Source organism: Pseudophryne corroboree, chromosome 1 (assembly GCF_028390025.1).
Source record: "Pseudophryne corroboree isolate aPseCor3 chromosome 1, aPseCor3.hap2, whole genome shotgun sequence".
NCBI lineage: Eukaryota > Metazoa > Chordata > Amphibia > Anura > Myobatrachidae > Pseudophryne > Pseudophryne corroboree.
In genome coordinates this window covers 923,958,830-923,979,766 of record NC_086444.1, presented here as the reverse complement: position 1 = coordinate 923,979,766, position 20,937 = coordinate 923,958,830, and positions in this window count along the sequence as shown.

Sequence of the window (20,937 nt, the reverse complement as noted above, 5' to 3'; positions counted from 1 at the left end):
AGGAGCAATTCCAGAGGACTGGAAAAGAGAATGTAGTACCACAGCAAAAAAGGTGGAAGCAAGGAAGAATCAAGTACCTACAGACCAGTAAGCCTTACATCAGTAGTGGGGAAAGGAATGAAAACACTATTAAAAGAAAGTGTAGTGGAATATCTTAAATCCAATAATTTACAGTACCCCAAACAGCGTGGATTTACTGGGAGGAGATCATGCCAAACAAGCCTTATTGATGTTTTTGACTATGTGACTAAAATAATAGAGACACAGACATACATAAAAAACACATTTATATATGGCACCTCCACATCCAATAATGTGAGATATTGAGTAATATCAAAGTAGTTCCTCACAATTTCAAATAGTTGGTATATGTTGGATGCATCTGAGGTGAAAATATTTAAAACTGGAATCTTAGTAGATATCCAGAAAAGATTGAAAACACAGGCATAATTAGAGTAATGACTCTAGACGTAATGATTCCCTAGAGGGAATATCAGGTGCAGTAAGAATAACTCCCTAATCTGTTACAAATAGCAGAAGTGGTGGTGAAACCTTTGACCTCTTTATCATTATTTCATCATTCATTCTTTCTCTCTAATTGTAAATAAGTGTGCAGCAATTTAAACTCATACCAGGAGACCCTCAAAAATATTAGGCACTTCATATTGGACAATATTGTAATAGTCATTACTCTAATTATGCCTGTATTTTGTAATTTGCAATTTTTAACAAAAAAGCACAAATGTAATAGGGTGTGAATTTTAAGGTTAAAACAGAAATGTCCTTTTTTGCAGTTTTTAGTAGAGGAGACATGCAATTTTTAGTAATAAAAACATACAGATTTTAGGTCATAGAAATGTCAAGGGATGGTGGTGTACCTTGGGCGCCTGACCTTTCGGTGGACTTATAGCAGGACCAAAGCAATGGTCACCTCACAATGCAAATACTTGTATGGGTACGATTTTGCAGAACTAATAACATACAGGGTAATAATAAAATTAACACATAGTTTAATACAGAATTACATATAACAATTAAAAGCGTACCAAAACGGTAAGCTAGGAGCAGCAGGTGTTATAATGGGGCAGGGTGGTCGGAACCTTCACCCTGCTCTGGCCCCTAAGCTAATTTGCGGATCGATGTCCCCGGATGGATGATAATACTTGTGGGATGTTATTCAAAAAAGCCTGAAAACGTACCGGTAGGGTAACTTAGGAGCCGCAGGTGTTTATGAAAAGCAGGGTGGTCCAGACTTCACCCTGCTCTGGCTCCCAAGTATTACCACGGGTCGATGTCAGATGAATAAGCAGTCAGAGTTCTTCCTTAGGTCCAGTTGCTGAAGATCAGGTAGCCAGGTAACCAACGCGTTTTGAGATATAAAATCTCTTCCTCAGGGCTTGATGGTCTCTTTCCTCTTCAGATTCGGCTTTTAAAGATGGTGGGAAATTGGTTCCAGGTCAAAGGGTCACTGAGACCGGAAGTGCTGAATAAAATCTCAAAAATGATTTTTGATACTAAATTACCCCATGTTAATAAGGTGGCAATGCTTGTGGGAATATGTATCAGCAAAGTAGGTATAGATAATGTATATATCCTGAAAATGTATGGAAACGGGCGACCGGAAGGGAGTATCGCCGGAAATTCAAAACCGGAAGTGACGCTGCGGGACGATCAGCCGCAAAAACGGAGTAATAGAGGAACAAACTAAATATATATGGGTGTTGAGGCCACGTTTAACAAGTTTTATCATGCAAGGTGGGGTGCTGGGGTGCATACAGTGGGGAATGTAGGCACTTATAAAACCGCAAATGCCGTGACCGGAAGTGACGCTAGGATATGCGTGTCACTGAACGGATGTGACATCGCGGAGTTTGTAGGAATGTTACGGACCAGAGAGTTTTAATAGAAAGACTAAAAGAACGTTTTTAAAGATTATAATGCTGGGGGGAAAAAAAAAATGATGTCCAGCTGGGAAAAGTTATAATAAACGTTTCAGTTTTTATATCAAAAACGTGTGTGTTCTTATACCGGAAATGACGCGATCCCATGCGTGTCAAAAGGCCGGAAGTAGGAATAAGAGGCGGGTAGTGAACCACAGGTGACAAACCGATACCGGAATGTAATTAGCTGTTATATAATTAAGTGTATATAGAGTCCTATTTAGGGATTAAGGAACTATGAACCGCACATGAAAATTACTCATAAATTTAACCAGATTGGGAACTGTAGTGGAAATAAGGTGGCTGTGCTGATAAGTTCAGCCCTTAGTTGAACGTGAGGGTGGTTGCTGAGCACTCTCAATAAAAGTTCAGGATAGTCCCAGAACAATGGAGTATAGTTTATAAATGAGTCCGATGTTCAAAATACGTCCATTAGTTCCATAGAATGTACTTGATGGAAGTTCATAATCGGTTGATTGAATAGTCATATGACCCCGAAAAACATAAACAAAGAGAACAGAAATGTGTATGTTAAGACAGATTCTGTAGAATGTTTAACGTAGTGGCAGAAAAATATGCTAAACTACCCAATTATTGTAAGAACCATTTAAGCTCGAAGTCTTTATTTAAGCCCTTGGGGCACAGGGACTGGAGTCTGTGGACCATTTTCATTTCTGCTTTGGCAAGATTTCTTTCCGTATTCCTGTCTCGCCAGGTAGATTTTATATGTAGTAGTCCTACAAATCTTTTCACCTGTCACACCAGCAACGTTGTCTACCTAGTAGAATGCGCATGTGGTAAGGCATACATTGGACGTACGTCAAGAGCTTTGAAAACGCGACTTGGTGAACACTTACGTAACATAAAGAATGGATTTCTCACACACAATCTGTCTGAACATTTCAAACTGAAACACAACTGCTCATACACACACGTAAAAAGATTTGTAGGACTACTACATATAAAATCTACCTGGCGAGACAGGAATACGGAAAGAAATCTTGCCAAAGCAGAAATGAAAATGATCCACAGACTCCAGTCCCTGTGCCCCAAGGGCTTAAATAAAGACTTCGAGCTTAAACGGTTCTTACAATAATTGGGTAGTTTAGCATATTTTTCTGCCACTACGTTAAACGTTCTACAGAATCTGTCTTAACATACACATTTCTGTTCTCTTTGTTTATGTTTTTCGGGGTCATATGACTATTCAATCAACCGATTATGAACTTCCATCAAGTACATTCCATGGAACTAATGGACGTATTTTGAACATCGGACTCATTTATAAACTATACTCCATTGTTCTGGGACTATCCTGAACTTTTATTGAGAGTGCTCAGCAACCACCCCCACGTTCGACTAAGGGCTGAACTTATCAGCACAGCCACCTTATTTCCACTACAGTTCCCAATCTGGTTAAATTTATGAGTAATTTTCCATTTGCGGTTCATAGTTCCTAAATCCCTAAATAGGACTCTATATACACTTTATTATATAACAGCTAATTACATTCCGGTATCGGTTTGTCACCTGCGGTTCACTACCCGCCTCTTATTCCTACTTCCGGCCTTTTGACACGCATGGGATCGCGTCATTTCCGGTATAAGAACACACACGTTTTTGATATAAAAACTGAAACGTTTATTATAACCTTTCCCAGCTGGACATCATTTTTCCCCCCCCCAGCATTATAATCTTTAAAAACGTTCTTTTAGTCCATCTATTAAAACTCACTGGTCCGTAACATTCCTACAAACTCTGCGATGTCACTTCCGGTCAGTGACACGCATATCCTAGCGTCACTTCCGGTCACGGCATTCGCGGTTTTATAAGTGCCTACATTCCCCACTGTATGCACCCTAGCACCCCACCTTGCATGATAAAACTTGTTAAACATGGCCTCAACACCCATATATATTTAGTTTGTTCCTCTATTACTCCGTTTTTGCGGCTGATCGTCCCGCCGCGTCACTTCCGGTTTTGAATTTCCGGCGATACTCCCTTCCGGTCGCCCGTTTCCATACATTTTCAGGATATATACATTATCTATACCTACTTTGCTGATACATATTCCCACAAGCATTGCCACCTTATTAACATGGGGTAATTTAGTATCAAAAATCATTTTTGAGATTTTATTCAGCACTTCCGGTCTCAGTGACCCTTTGACCTGGAACCAATTTCCCACCATCTTTAAAAGCCGAATCTGAAGAGGAAAGAGACCATCAAGCCCTGAGGAAGAGATTTTATATCTCGAAACGCGTTGGTTACCTGGCTACCTGATCTTCAGCAACTGGACCTAAGGAAGAACTCTGACTGCTTATTCATCTGACATCGACCCGTGGTAATACTTGGGAGCCAGAGCAGGGTGAAGTCTGGACCACCCTGCTTTTCATAAACACCTGCGGCTCCTAAGTTACCCTACCGGCACGTTTTCAGGCTTTTTTGAATAACATTCCACAAGTATTATCATCCATCCGGGGACATCGATCCGCAAATAAGCTTAGGGGCCAGAGCAGGGTGAAGGTTCCGACCACCCTGCCCCATTATAACACCTGCGGCTCCTAGCTTACCGTTTTGGTACGCTTTTAATTGTTATATGTAATTTTGTATTAAACTATGTGTTAATTTTATTATTACCCTGTATGTTATTAGTTCTGCAAAATCGTACCCATACAAGTATTTGCATTGTGAGGTGACCATTGCTTTGGTCCTGCTATAAGTCCACCGAAAGGTCTGGCGCCCAAGGTACACCACCATCCCTTGACATTTCTATTTTCTTGGGGGTAAGAAGGAAAACCCCGTAGGTGTATCATAGGCTGCCCATTCACCTTCCAGCGCCCAATAAGTTTTCCAAATACCTGGCAAGCACTCATATTTTAGGTCATGTCTTTATTACTTAATCAGCAGCATGCACATCTCAGTGAGATCCGTGCATGCTTCTGTCTGTTAGAGTAAAGAAAGTGTTAAAAAAAAAAAACTATGTGCAAGTCCCCACCCAAAAGCATAACCAGCCCCGGGCTATTTGAGCCGGTCCTGGTTGCAAAAATACAGGAAAAAATTTGATTCGGGTTTCCCTGTATTTAAACAACCAGCACCGGACTCTTGGACCGGTCCTGGTTCCAAAAATACTGGGGACAAAAGAAGTAGGGGTCCCCCATATATTTTAAACCAGCACCGGGCTCCACTAGAGAGGGAGGTGATGCCGCATCCGGGGGACACTTTTATATAGGTCCCTGCAGCCAAAGCATCACTCCCCCAACTAGTCACCCATGGCCAGGGTTCCCTGGGGGAGTGGGGACCCCTTAAATCAAGGTTGAAGTGAGCCAGCACTTTGAGAAATGATATGCATATGCTCCGTTTAATAAATCATTTTATTCACCTAAATATGCATACAGTTTCTCAAAGCACTGAACTACTCCAACTGTATAGTTGAGTAATTGCTGCATTACTAATTACAGCGGAACAAAATGTAAGTTGCTCAAATCAATTAGGAAATGCAATTCAAGTGCATGAAAGGGAGGGGGTAGTTTGGCTAGAAATACATTGGGGATAAACCCCTGGTGTCCCACAGCACACCGAGCTGTACCTGTACCAAGACATGAAAGACTATATATATATATATATATATATATATATATACATACATATAATAGAAATCCAGAGGTCTTAGTTACATACAAACGTATGATAAGCCACCAGGCGCCGATAAGTCTCATCATACGTTTGCAAACTGTATGTAACTAAGACCTCTGGATTTCTGTTATATGTATTTATGTATGTATATATATATATATATATATATATATAAATCCATCTACTGCCGGCACTCTGTTCATAGGACAGCTTGCTCCGGTGCCATATCCAAATTCAGATAAATGTCCATGTAAGAAGGCACTCAGGAGACATCAATAGTAGCAAGAAAATCAAAGTGTATTTTACGGTCACGGTCGAGTACTTTCGGGGACAGCACCCCGTCCTCAGGACCACACCAATACAGCACAAACAATACAGGTACAATAAACTTACCCCCTTATACCCCTACTCATGCCGCAATCTCCTCCCCTGGTGCCGCCATTCAGCTCCCGGGACCCGCCAGCCGAGGACGCACCCGGTGATGCACTTCCGGGAGTCGCTCCGCCGTCACCATAGGAATGCCAACATGCGTTCCACCAGCCAGGAAGGATGCGTTCCACCAGTGTTAACTCCGGGCTGCCTCATCCGGTGAGATCCTAGAGCCAAACGGTACAGCATCGGGTTAGTGACTGCAGCAGGCATATTACTTGTAAACATTACATATAGAGAAAGGAAAAAAGGTTACATATAAAATAAGGAATAAAATACAGATACATAATGCGGAAGAATTATCATATCTATAAAAAACAGACGCAAATATCAACAGCAGTATCAATATATCGTATATCCCAGAAACCATATATATATAATGAAAAAGACATATTACACCAGGGAATTCCAATTGATTTTGTCATTGAGGCCCCCAGGTTTAGTAGTTCCAAGCCTCAAAATCCAACGGGATTCTTTAATCAATAATGATTTAGCCCTATCCCCGCCTCGTAAGGATTCGGGGACATGGTCTATAATAAAATATCGGATAGACTCAAGGGGATGATTGAAATCCTTAAAATGACGTGGTACTGGTTGATCTATATCTTTACCATTAAGGGAAAGTCTAATGGCGGATCTATGGGCGTTCATCCGTTCTTTAAACTTCCGAGTGGTCTGCCCGACATAGTATAAACCACACGGACAGACCACCACATATACCACATGGGTGGTATTACAAGTAAGCACAAACCTAATGTCGTACATCTTATCTCCATGAGGGTGCTTAAACTTCTTACATGGGATAATGAACTTACATGTGGTACAATCATTGCAGGAGTAACACCCCGCTGGTTTTACATAAGTATTAGGGGCCTTACAAATATTACGTCCAGATATATCCGTATGAACTAAACGATCTCTCAAGTTGCTGCCTCGCCGAAAGGCAGCAATAGGTCTCTTACCCTGGAAAATAGACAGATCTTTGTCGGTACTAATTATGGGCCAAAGAGCTTTACTAGCTCTCTTCACAATAGGGCTAGCAACAGTAAAGTCGCTGCTCCAAGGTAAGGTGTTCTCCTGATCTCGGACTTTGGTTTCCAACAGGGCCGCTCTGGGCATATTAAGGACTTTTAATTTATGTTCTTCTAAAAGTTTACTATCATACCCTCTACATACCCTCTACATGTCCCCGAATCCTTACGAGGCGGGGATAGGGCTAAATCATTATTGATTAAAGAATCCCGTTGGATTTTGAGGCTTGGAACTACTAAACCTGGGGGCCTCAATGACAAAATCAATTGGAATTCCCTGGTGTAATATGTCTTCTTCATTATATATATGGTTTCTGGGATATACGATATATTGATACTGCTGTTGATATTTGCGTCTGTTTTTTATAGATATGATAATTCTTCCGCATTATGTATCTGTATTTTATTCCCTATTTTATATGTAACCTTTTTTCCTTTCTCTATATGTAATGTTTACAAGTAATATGCCTGCTGCAGTCACTAACCCGATGCTGTACCGGTTGGCTCTAGGGTCTCACCGGATGAGGCAGCCCGGAGTTAACACTGGTGGAACGCATCCTTCCTGGCTGGTGGAACGCATGTTGGCGTTCCTATGGTGACGGCGGAGCGACTCCCGGAAGTGCATCACCGGGTGCGTCCTCGGCTGGCGGGTCCCGGGAGCTGAATGGCGGCACCAGGGGAGGAGATTGCGGCATGAGTAGGGGTTCTTCACTTTGCATAACCTCGTCTGCTGAGTGCCGCTGATTTCTCCCTGCACTACATTGGATCTTGCCATAGATCACAGAAGGCACCGCAGCAAGTATTCCAGCAGCCCCCACGTTGAGTGCCGATCCCTATCCGCTATCCATATTGAATATCCTGCACTTTGCCAAGCCGGCAACTTACAGCAGGCATTATTCTGGATAAGGCACCATTGGGACTTTGTTATATTATTTCTAATTATTTATCCAGGGAACAGAGATTCATTGTTACAGTCTTTCACAGGGACTACAATAAAAGTTCTTCACTTTGCATAACCTCGTCTGCTAAGTGCCGCTGATTTCTCCCTGCACTATATATATATATATATATATATATATATATATATATATAGTCTTTCATGTCTTGGTACAGGTACAGCTCGGTGTGCTGGGGGACACCAGGGGTTTATCCCCAGTGTATTTCTTACTAATTACAGGGGACTTGGGTAACCCTAGGGTCTAGCTGCAACCATCCAATCTCCCTGTTGCAGATGAAGCACTAACCTACCCCCACTGTTACATAGATTGGGCAAGTGGTTCTAATTTGTTATCAAATTCTATGTTTTTATGTCTTAAATTGGCAATTAGCTTATACTGTATCTAATGATGGGTACAAGGTTTGTTTACAGAATTTTATTTATTGAAATAATATAATGTTTAGATATCTTTTTGAGCCTTAATCTAGTACATATATACCACCCCCTAAAAGCATAGTAAGTATGGAGGTGACAAGGACACATCTGGGTCCATATTATAATAATCTATTATCTTTCATGTGGCTCCAATACAAATTGGCTTTTATTGCCGAGACAGACAATTCTGGATTCACTGATTCAAGAACTTGTTGCTTGATCAATAATTTCTTATGGAAGTCTAAAAAGCTCAAGGACTTGTAACCCTAAATCCAGAATCAGCTATCATAATAAAACAGAGACAATCATATACAAATAATAGACCAAGTCAATTAGGGAACTATCATTTTAATTTTTTCCCCACCAGTCAGTTATGGATCATGGACCTTAACTGTTGAGGGTTAATAATAGCATTGAACCATATTATAATACACAGGCTGGGAAGAGCAACTGGACAACTAGCTAAACTATTTTAATTTCACTGTGCATTGCCTTAGTTGCCTCAAACATTTTTAATGAGATGAACAGTTCTGTCACTCCTGCCTCAATCAAGAGTGTTATCATATCTGAGGAAGAAGGTAGAACTGTTCCTCCAAAGTGCATAATAGGAATCAAGACAGCCTGGTTTATTTTTCATAACCTCAAAGATTGTAACCAATGAGAACCCTTGATAGTGGGTTTTAAGTTTAAATATTTTTACCAAAATATGAACCAATGCATTATACTTTGATTGTGCTTTTTATATATAGATATGCAATGGAAGTAATAAGTTCTATCTACAATTTTGTTTTTTGGCCCACTGTTTTGGGACCAAAAAAGGTGCTTGCCAATTAATTTATGGCATTCCTTACCTTGGAGAAAAATTCAGCAATTTCATTTTGGTTACCAACCTACATGTGATGTGTGATCTGTAGAATGTCCATGATTTGTGCAATAGTGTCCTATTTTGTAAGTCTTCTTTTTGCCATGGTCATTGGAGAAGTTGAAAGAAACTAGCTAAAAGCATTCATTTATATCCCAGGTGATACTTATTAATGCAGTTTGTTCTAAGTCAGCCCTGGTGAAAAGGCAAGATAAAGTAATATCCTATTGGAAACCATAATGTAGGTCTACATGTGGTTCTGATGCTAGGTAGGAAGCTTGCTCACCACTCCTTAGTCAGTTTGGGGGAAAATGTAATTGCCATTAGATTAATACAGGCATAACAATGTTCCCTTGCCACTGTAGAAATCTAATGGTAATCTTTATGACCCTGCTAGTACCATGTGAAGGAACAAAATAGCAAGATCAAATTAGTGTGCTAAGTATATGTATATCGCACCTGCTGAATAGAGATAAAATAAGAGTAATAGTTGGAACCAACAATATGTTCAGTATTTTAGTGTCAAATAATGCCTCATAATATATGACAAACATACTGATCTTGTTGTTGCTTTCAGCTATTACACTTAGCTATTACACTTTTTTCATCTCTATATAGCCTGTGTGAAATCCCCCTTAGATTTAGAATTCTGCACAGCTAAGATCAATACCTGAATGAGCGCTTTCCTTTACTAGTACTTTGTGATTTTTATATAGTCTTACCCCATTACTGCCTTAGTGAATCCCCTATACTACTCCTATCTGTTCAGTGTATCATTATCTCACCCCCTCTCTGAATCCCTGCAATATCTCTTCTGCACGGGCCGTGTATTATGACGTATTTTTCTCTTAAAAAGGAATTGACTTATAAATGCACAACACCATAAAAACTGGATGAGATGTTCCCTGACATCCTCAATGAGAGTAATACCATTTGAACTGGGAAGAAGACCTTCAAAGACTGAAAATTATTCTCCAAAGAAGTACAGTACCAGAGTAACCTGGGAAAAAGAAAAGGGGAACCTCTGGCGCTACAGGATAGGTTTTAGATAGTGAAAAAACTCCAGTTGAGTTTTGTTGTATAAAAAAGAGTGTTTTTTATTTTGGGAAAATGTATAAAAATTGTAAAAATTAATGTGCAAAATCAGCAGTATTGGCAAAACAATGTTAACAGTAATAAAATTACATTAGTATAGTTAGTATTATCTAAAAGTGGTTGTTCAGATCTGATGCTATTTGAAACTGCTTATTGAAGATATACATGGTAAATATACATAGATTAAAGAGTATAGTCAATTTCAGTCGCATGTGTGACGGCTTTGAAAAATGTGAACACCATGTAACTGTGGTCTCTTCGGGATTGCTTATAAACAGTTTGCAGCAGATAGAGGTTGACACCCGCCTCAGATCCGGAGACCCTGACCCCCGTGGGAGACGCCGGCCGCTCAAGCTCCACGAGGATCAGCACTGCAGGCGCCTGCAGCAACATCACGGCCCCGGAGAAAAAAGAGAGAAAAAAGACACACACAATCCGCCACCGCTCGGACCTGAGCCCACCGGTCCCGTAGAGGACGAAGATATGTGAGTTTTCCCTGCATCAAGGAATTACTTTATATGAGACAGGAACGGCATTACAGCATTCATAGGAACGGAGAGACAGCTCTCCCCTTTCCACTTGTGACGAGACTGTGCATGCACTACAAAGAACTTAGCAGGAAACAGTCTAGTAACAGTATCCAGTTACTTTTGAACACTGTGTCAGAAATGTATCAACCTCTATCTGCTGCAAACTGTTTATAAGCAATCCCGAAGAGACCACAGTTACATGGTGTTCACATTTTTCAAAGCCGTCACACATGCGACTGAAATTGACTATACTCTTTAATCTATGTATATTTACCATGTATATCTTCAATAAGCAGTTTCAAATAGCATCAGATCTGAACAACCACTTTTAGATAATACTAACTATACTAATGTCATTTTATTACTGTTAACATTGTTTTGCCAATACTGCTGATTTTGCACATTAATTTTTACAATTTTTATACATTTTCCCAAAATAAAAAACACTCTTTTTTATACAACAAAACTCAACTGGAGTTTTTTCACTATCTAAAACCTATCCTGTAGCGCCAGAGGTTCCCCTTTTCTTTTTCCCTGTCAAATTAAGGAATACTCGAAAAGAATTCCTACCCCTGGAACCTAGGCTGCACGGACAGAACCACCCCACACACACACAGAGCATCTATTGGAGGGAGCGCAGAACACACCCCCATCTACATAATACCAGAGTAACCTAACTACTCTGAAAAATCACACCAAGCATAAGATCACACCAAGGGTCCTTAGAACCAATGTCTTCCCTGTATTATTATTAGCAACTGAAAATGTCAAAACAAATGGTAAACTATTATTTAAACGTTCACAAAATTTTGTCTATTTTATGTCACAACTAACAACCATTTTATTGTTGATTAATGCAATAAAGAGATAGAGTAACCGGGAAAGAAACTTGAAACCTGGGAAATATTCATTTTTGTTCAGTAAACATTTAAAAAAAACAAATAAAAAGATTTTGATCTCTTTACCGACATGGAAGCTCTCACGCACAGCTTTCCAACATGGATGCTTCCCCCAACACAACTTTCTGAAAAGTATGCTGATACACAGTTTACTGACACTGAGAGGGACACTGGGCATTTATGAGGGAAGGGTACTGTAGTGAGATGGTTTTGAGAACACTGTGAAGTGGAAAGGTGATATTATAGTGGATGGAGGGGGATTGGTGGACCCAAAGGTGGTAGAGGCTAAGAAAATAAAGCAATTTATTAATACTTGGGATAGTCAAAAGGATATCCTCACAAAGAACTAAGAGGGAGATGTACTAATCAGTGATAAAAGTGGAGAAGTGAGCCAGTGGAGACATTGCCCATTGCAACCAATCAGCATTGATGTAACATTTATAATTTGCATATTATAAAAGTATACAGAGCAGCTGAATGGTTGCCATGGGCAACTTCTCCACTCGCTCACTTCTCCATTTTTATCACTACTTAGTACATCTCCCCCTAATGATCAAATAGGGTTAAAGTTAAAAAAGGCCTATATGATGGTTTTTAACTGCAGTCAAATTCTATTTTGCTATTGGGGAAGGGGGATTGGCTGCTATGGGCAACATCACCAATTTCATTTTTAGAACCTTTAGTAAATTTTCCCTGTAGTCTTAAATCTTCTACAATGAGTTATGCCTTCTCAAAAATACTTTTAAAAAGCTGAAAACTTACATTTTTGACCAAACAGGAAGTGGAAGAAAAATACTCTGAAATTTGGCATGCAGCACATAGGGAATGTTTTATGTTTCCATAGCAAATTTCAGCTCAGTATGTCCAATATCCTTTGATGTGTAGCTCCTCACAAAACATACACCCCTCTCCGAAAATCTCTGTGGAAAACTCTGTTTAGTTGATTTAAACTGAATGTAAGGACATGACTGTGCCCTTATAATATATAAATCCTGAGGTTAAGGGGGGGATTTTATAGTTTGGCCAATGCAAATGTATATCAAGTTAGCCCTTAAACAATTAGAAAATAGAAATTCTATTAAAAGAAACTCTTTAACAACCCCACTGAGAAACTTTATATCATGCCCACAGGACTATGACAGAGCATTTGCCCAAGGCAAATCATACACATTATTATTACTCAATCTTAATTCAACCCCCCACGCACTCACCCATATACACCTAATTTCTATTTGCTGGCTAAGGTTCATAAAACCATCTCAGATGATCATAAAAACATTGCAGGATCCATTTTTTCTGGGTTTGGGAGACTTTTAGAAATGTGCAAACACTTTTGTGGGTATACATTTTTGGCATCACATCCTAGGTTTACCATCTTACCTGAAAGAAATATAGGACATCTTCCGCAAATTTCAAAACCTCAAACTGGAAAAAAAACCATTTACAGTACTTGTAAAACTGGATATAGAATTTTTAGATACAAATAAAAAGGGCATTAAAGTAACAAAATATTTCCTCAAAATGGAAGGTAAAAGTCAGTTCCATCATTTTCATCTTGACTTACTAGTATTTCTCTTGAATAAAAAATAGTTTATGTCCTATGACACCTTTCATCTTCAGTAATGAACAACAATGGGGGCAGCTTTTGACCCCACAAATGCAATTTCTTCCTAAGGTGGTGGTAATAGAAACTTATCTTCAATAAGGAGAAAGAGAAATACTGTACACAGTTCATGTCAATTGGTGGTTAAGATACATCGAATGTGACCAACAAGTACTTTTGGAATTCATTGGAAGGTTTAACACAAATGGGTCTAATTTTAAACTCACTCATACAATCAGTAATAGCAATCTGCCATCCTAAATCTCAACATATAAAAATTTAAAGAGGGCAAGATATCCACAGTTATATATTGTAAAGAAAAAGCTGCATACAGCCTAGCATCTTACTCCAATCCATCTCCCACTTTCCACAAACCATTTAGAACATTCCTAGAGGAGAGATTTTTTTTAAACTTTTATTAAATTTACATTTAATATTACAAATGTTAACACTAAAAACAGGCAAGAGATTGAAATATGTCACATCTGTGTATGAGCAGTTTATTTGTTAGCATTGTAATGCAAAATAAAAACTGTATACAGATTAACAACAATTCTAAAATGTCTACAGTTGTAGATAGAGTAGAATACAAGATAGTGAACATTGAAATATAAAAACACAAGAAAAGGGGGCTACAAAGTATCAAGGAGGACAGATGAGGGGTGTCATACTGTATCAATGATAGGAAAATCAGATTATGATTATGAAAAAAAAGAAGTGCATACAGATATATACATGAAAAGGTCCATAGGAAAGAACACAAATTGAGGCAAAAAAAGTAGGTGGGGGAAAAGAATAAAAAAGCAAGTGGAGAGGCAGATGGGGTGTGGGAAAAACAGAAACAGAAAGAGAAGTCTATGGGGTCAAATAGAGCCAAGGAGGGCTGCACTGTGATAAGTATACCATGAGTTCTAGGTGGCGTGAAATGTGTTAGCTGAATGACTTAAGGCAGTTTTCAATGCGTTCATCTGTGAGCTCTTTTAGTGAAAAAAAGGGTTGTGACAGGAAAAGAGAACATCTTAATTAGATGCTATATGAGAATCCACTGGAGGGGGAGTCACCCACTTAGCACATTTCTCTGGAGGGATAGGGTAACAAGGTGCCAATCATTTAGGTAAAGGACACTTTTTACCCGTAGTTTTTCAGGATCCCTGATTAATTTCCATGAAATGATCTGAATGTGGAAATTCTGATTTAATTATCTTTTGTCACTTAAAAATATCAGTTTTCTTAGCAACAGGAGCAGGTTCTACCTCTGACAGTTGGCGATTTTGCATAATAGAGTCAATTAAGGCCAATACATCTACAGCGTTGGGGCCTTCATCCTCTGCTACACAGGAATCAGTGACAGAGGGAGATGTTTCTTCACCTCCCTTAGCAGATGACTCATTTGAGTATGACCCATATGTGGATTGAGACAAAGGTGTGGTCCTGCTAGTAGAACGAGAGGATTGTTTTGTCCCTGGTATCATTTTTTGCAAAGCCAGAGATGTCTGAGCTAGGCTTTGAACCATATTATTAAAAGTATCCAACCATGTGGATTCATAATTGGGACAATAGTATGTGGGGTTTACATAGGAGGACCCATATTGGGAGTTAGCCGGTCTGTTAAAGACCGAGTAACTGAGAAAAAGAAGCCCAATCAGGCTCCTGAATAGGTGCTGGAGGTGATAACTGGCTAGGGAATGCATAGTTCATCCTGTACAACATCCTGTGCAGATTACCCTGCAGAGCACAATCTACAAGACAGTAAAACTGGGGTTTCTGGCTGTTTTCGACTCTTTGCCTTGTTAGACATAACTGCACAAGAAATGTTTCACACACACTGGTTTTGTAACAATGACGTGGCAGCTGGAATATAGTATGTGACTATGGGGAAGATTTATTAACCTCAGTGAAGTGATAAATTGGAAGGTGATAAAGTACCAGCCAGTCAGCTACTGTCATTTTTCAAACCCAGCCTGTGACATGCTAGTTAGGATCTGATTGGCTGGTCCTTTATCACCTTAACCTTTATCACTTCACCGAGCTTAATAAATCTGCCCCTATGTTCAGTAAGTGTGCTGACAAATAAAAGAACCCTGAAAGCACCTGGTCACAGAGTACAGAAAACAGTGATTGATATATATTATAGTCCCCTGCTGGTGGAGACTGAAACTAAGGATGCCAAAATAAATCACCCTAGGTGCGCTATTAAATGAGTTGCAGGGGTAATCCCTCAGTTAACATGTAGGTATGATCCCTTTAGGATAGTATATCCTTTTACAAAAATGTCACTCTCAATAAAAACATTTATTTCATACCTGAATATTTATTCGTGGTATACAATAAAAAAAACTTTCTCAGAATTTCAAAAATACACACAATTTTTACATAAATGTTGATGTACAAATATACAAGATAACATATAACCGACCACTTGTTAGGTATAGTTTTGTTACCACCTCACCCTTACAGGTGTGAGCCCAAGGTGGATGTAGTTGGTACAGGCTGTTATGCTGATGACACAACGCATTTTGTCTTCTACATGACTTCATCAGGGGTACAATTGAAAAAAGGCAATCTTTTATATGCACTAGACGGTGCTATTTCATATTAAATCAAAGCCATAAAGAATCTCTATGAACAGAGGGAAGGATACACACATAGCTGGCAATTGAAAAAAATAGTTTTCTGTTCTCACCTATCAACATCATTCTACACACTGGCAATCTGTTGTGGTGAGGTGGATTAGGCTCTATTAAAGCCATCTGAGAAAGTCACCTTTGATTTAACACAAAATAGCACCATCTAGTGCGTATAAAAGATCTCCTTTTTTAAATTGTATCCCTGATGAAGTCCGGAAGTGGATGAAATGCATTGTGTCAGCTGCATAACAGCCTTCTTGCAGCACTGAAGTCAGTCAGACTTACAATGCTTACAGGCTCAGAGAAAAAAAAGTCAAAAGTTTAAATTGAAATCTCTGGGCTGCAAAATAGCAACCCCCTTTAAAGGTGCAACCAGCTTCCTGCTGGCACAAACTAAAAACTGATCTGCCTGAGCATGAAGCCTGAGTTATAGGGGGAAAGAGCCAAGCATTCTGGTATTGCTGAAAGCTAAACTGTTTGGTGCCCAGATCTAATCCACTACTTGATGAAGAAAATAGTCTAAGTAAGAGAAGGAAAAGAATAGGAGGGGAGATGGCCCTGCTTGTGAGAGCTTACTTTGTAAAGGGGAGGCCCTGATAGACAAGGATGACACAGATCATGTAGAGTGAGTATGGATCAGAGGGTTAGGACAAGAGATGGTTGGGTCTGATGAATTAGTGGGTCTTGAGAGTCTGTTTGAAGTTTTGTAAATAGGTGGAGAGTCTAATGGGGAGAGGGTAATAATTCCAGAGACAGGAAGCAACACATGCAAAATCTTGGAGACAAGATTGGGATAAAATGTTTAGTAGGTAGGAGAGGCGACATGCATTTGTTGAGCAAAAAGGATGGGTGGGAGCATAAACAAAGATAAGGTCAGAGATGCAGATGGGAGAGGAATGGGTGAGGGCTTTATAAGTTAGTGTGAGTAGCTTGAATTGGATTCTGAAGGGGAGCCAGTGTAGGGCTTGTAAGAGAGAGGAGTTGGACACAGTACATTTAAAGAAAAATATGAGCCGGGTCAGCAACATTGAGTACACAGTATATTGGAGTGATTAGAGGCAGTTGTCAGGGAGGCAGAATAGGAGGAGATTACAGTAGTCCTTTCTGTAGCTTACCAGTGAGTGGATGAGGGTCTTAGTAGCATCCATGGTGAGGAAGGTTATTATCCTGTAAATATTTTGAGATGGAAATGGCAGGACTGCAAGAAATACTGAATGTGTGGTTTGAACGAGATGGAGGTAGATAACTCCAAAACAGGATACTTGGGGGCTAGAGTAGATAGTTGAGCCATCAATGGACAATGAAATCAGGGCCAGTTCCAGGCACATTCGACTGGAGAGGCCGCATGGGGCACAAGGTTGTTAAGGGTGGCTGGCCAGCCATTCTAATGTTTGTTTTGGTTGTTGCAATGCTCACTGCTGATAAAGTTGTATGATGTGTGTAATTTTACTGTGCTGGGCTGTGTTGGGGAAGCACTCCGTGCTTACCAGGGCTAGAGGCCATGCTGATGATGGAGGTGGGACAACTCATGGCTGACAGCCTTGATCGCGGAGATGCTGGCGCCATAGGGTGCGGAGTCCGAGCCGCTAGCTCAGCATTTCTCAATCTGTGCGCAGCAGCACCCTTGCAGCTGGGAGGTTAAGTCTGGTCCTAAATTAAATGATTTGGGACAGCAAGTCATTAGGATGTGTGGCGCTGCTGTAGCTACAGTACGCAGACCTTTAAACACAGCAGCCAGCAGGAAATTCCAGTCCTAGCCTCCGCAGCCGGAACCCGCCCTCCACTCCTGCATGCTAATGAGCTACTGTTCAGGTGGACTCCAGACTACTCCCATTGGTCAGCAGGGATTCCTCTCTCCTATGCAGCTGCTGTTAGTGGGGAGGGACCGGAGCTGCCAATCACAGCAATGGAGCTGGAGTGTCTGCTGCATGGCTCAAAGGTGCCTAACTAGGCAAGTTCTGGGGAGTCACAAATGTGCAATGGCAGGTGGGGGGAATGGCACACGGTTATGTGGGGGTAAGTGTCAGTCACTCACTGGCACTGCAGGGTTAATGGATTGCATAGCCCCTCCCCTTCACTGCAGTGAGAGCAGAGGGGGCAGCACTGAGGGCAGGGGGAAGCACTAGTAGTATAACCATGCCAAAGACAGCATAAGTGAACCAAAGGTTGGCAGGTAAACTATACTTTCTGATTTTAAAAATTTGTACTGTGTCTCAATAGGAAACTGCTAGTGGTGGTGGGAATCATTCAGTTAAGCTCTACATGGGATGCAGTTAAGATGCCGCCATCAGAATGCTGACGCCGGAATCCCAACAGCCGTCAGAATACCGATAACGGAATCCTGTGCCAGAATCCTGACAGTCAGCATCCTGACTGTAAGAATAGCAGATGGGTTAGTGCCGGGGGGGGGGGGGGGGGGCTGTTAGGTTTAGGGACCACCTGGAGAGGTTAGGGTTAGGCTGCAGGGAGAGGGAAGGTTAGGCTCCTCTGGGGGGTTAGATTTAGACACAAAGAAGGAAGGGTTAGGTTTAGGCACCACCAAAGGAAAGTTAGGGTTAGGCTACGGAAAGGGAGGGTTAGGAGGTAGGAGAGAGGGGGGAACAGTCTTCCCTACTTCCTGTTGGGATTTACACTATCGGGATGCCATTGTCTGTATTGTGACCGCCAAAATCCCGTATGCTGGGATATCATACTGATCCCTACACACATAGAAGATTATTATGATAAGAGTACTTGTTAGTGTTTATTGAGAGGTTCCAACTGAACTGTCTAGGAGTGCCACTTAAAAAGTCAGAGATGCTAAGGGTGCCATGAACTGATAAAAAGTTTGGGAAACACTGCACTGCTCCAGCCCCAAAAGTAGCCTGGACTGTCCGTCCAGGCTACTTTTGGGGCTGGGTCATGGGATGGACAGCCTGATGACTAGTAATGAGGACAACCTGTTGAAGGTGTGAGTGAACGTGGTGGGGCAGTCTCCGGCATGGGCAGCTGCTACTGGCAGAGGGGGCACTTGGCAGACGGGGACAGATTGAGGATATTGAGGGTGAGAGATGGAAATACCTCCCTGATGGGTTGTATGATAAAGGGTAACATAGAGAAATAGCAGTGGGTGATGGGCAGTGAGCAACATGTGGCATCCAAAGTGCCCCAGGCCCTGGCCCAGCAGCTGAACTGCCCTTAGTGATGATATGAAGAGTACCTTCATGACAGCACTAGCCACCATGCAGCAGGAAGCTGAGGATGAGAGGCTCCCCAGCGAGGTCCTGCAGGGGAACCTAGTGAGGGAGCTGCTAAAATTGCTGCTCAAGTACCTGGCAGACCCCATGGAGAAGTGCAGGAAGCTGGCCAACCAAATCCTCAGATACTGTATCACCAACATAAACAAAGGCCTGAGGAGAGATACCGGATGCCAGTAGTCACACAGCACCTGGGTAACCCTGAAATCATGGAGCCCTCCAAGGAGCTGCAGCTGACCCTAACCGAACTCCTGAGCCTCCTGGTAGAGGTATGTGGCAAGAAGCTGGGGCCCTACTTGGACAAAATGGTCAGGATATAGGAGGATTATAGACCCCTTCCCTGATGTGAGGAGAGAAAGGTACAAGTGCAGCAGCAGAGCACAGTAGCAATAGCACCCAGCAGTAGAGCCCAGCCTAGCCCAGTGGTGGTGAGCAGCACTAATAGGGGCATTATGTGTATATGTCACTATTGGGAGCATTATGTGTATCTTGCACTATACTGGGGACATGATGGGTATCTATGCAGGGGCATTATAACTGGTACTGTACTAGGGCATTATTTTTAACTGGCACTATACTGGGGCATTACATGTAACTGGCACTATAATGGGGCATTATGTGTAACTGGCACTATACTTGAAACATATGTGTATCTGATACTATACTTGGAGCATTATGTGTAAATGGCACTACACTGTACTGAGGCATTATGTGTAACTGTCGCTATGCAGGGACTTTATGTGTATCTGACACTATACTTGGAGCATTACATGTAACTGACACTATACTGGGACATTATTTTTAACTGCCACTATATTGGGGCATTACGTGTAACTGGCACTATACTGAGGCATTACGTGTAACTGGCACTATACTGAGGAATTATGTGTAAGCTGCACTATACTGGGAATTTATGTGTATCTGATACTATCCTCGGAGCATTACGTGTAACTGGCACTATACTGGGGCATTTGTTTTAACTGGCACTATACAGGCATTATGTGTATCTGGCACTATACTTGAAGCATTATGTGTAACTGGAACTATACTAAGGCATTACGTGTATCTGATATTATACTTGGAGCATTAAGTGTAACTGGCACTATACTGGGGCATTACGTGTATCTGACACTATACTTGGATCATTATGTGTAACTGGAACTATACTAAGGCATTACGTGTATCTGATATTATACTTGGAGCATTATGTGTAACTGGCACTATACAGGGGCATTACGTGTATCTGGCACTATACTTGAAGCATTACGTGTATCTGATACTATACTAGGAGCATTATGTGTAACTGGCACTACACTGAGGCATTATGTGTAACTGGCACTATACTGGGGGTGATAATATGTGTGATAATACAGTATATATATATATTTACAATTTGATAACATATATAGTTGTGAGGCCATGCCCACTTTCCCTTTGGCACATGCATTGGGAGTGTTTTAGAAAATCTTGCTCAGGGTGCTAGTAGGCCTGGAGTCGGCCCTGAATGAAATTGTCGGATGTGAGGTTATGCAGGAAAGTGGAAAGATGATAAGATCAGTCTTAGACATATTAAGTTTAAGAAAGTGCTGGGATATTCAGGAATAGGTCGCTAAGAGACAGTTGGAAATATGAGTGAGAAGAAAGGGGGAGAAGTCAGGGGAGGAAAGGTATATTTGA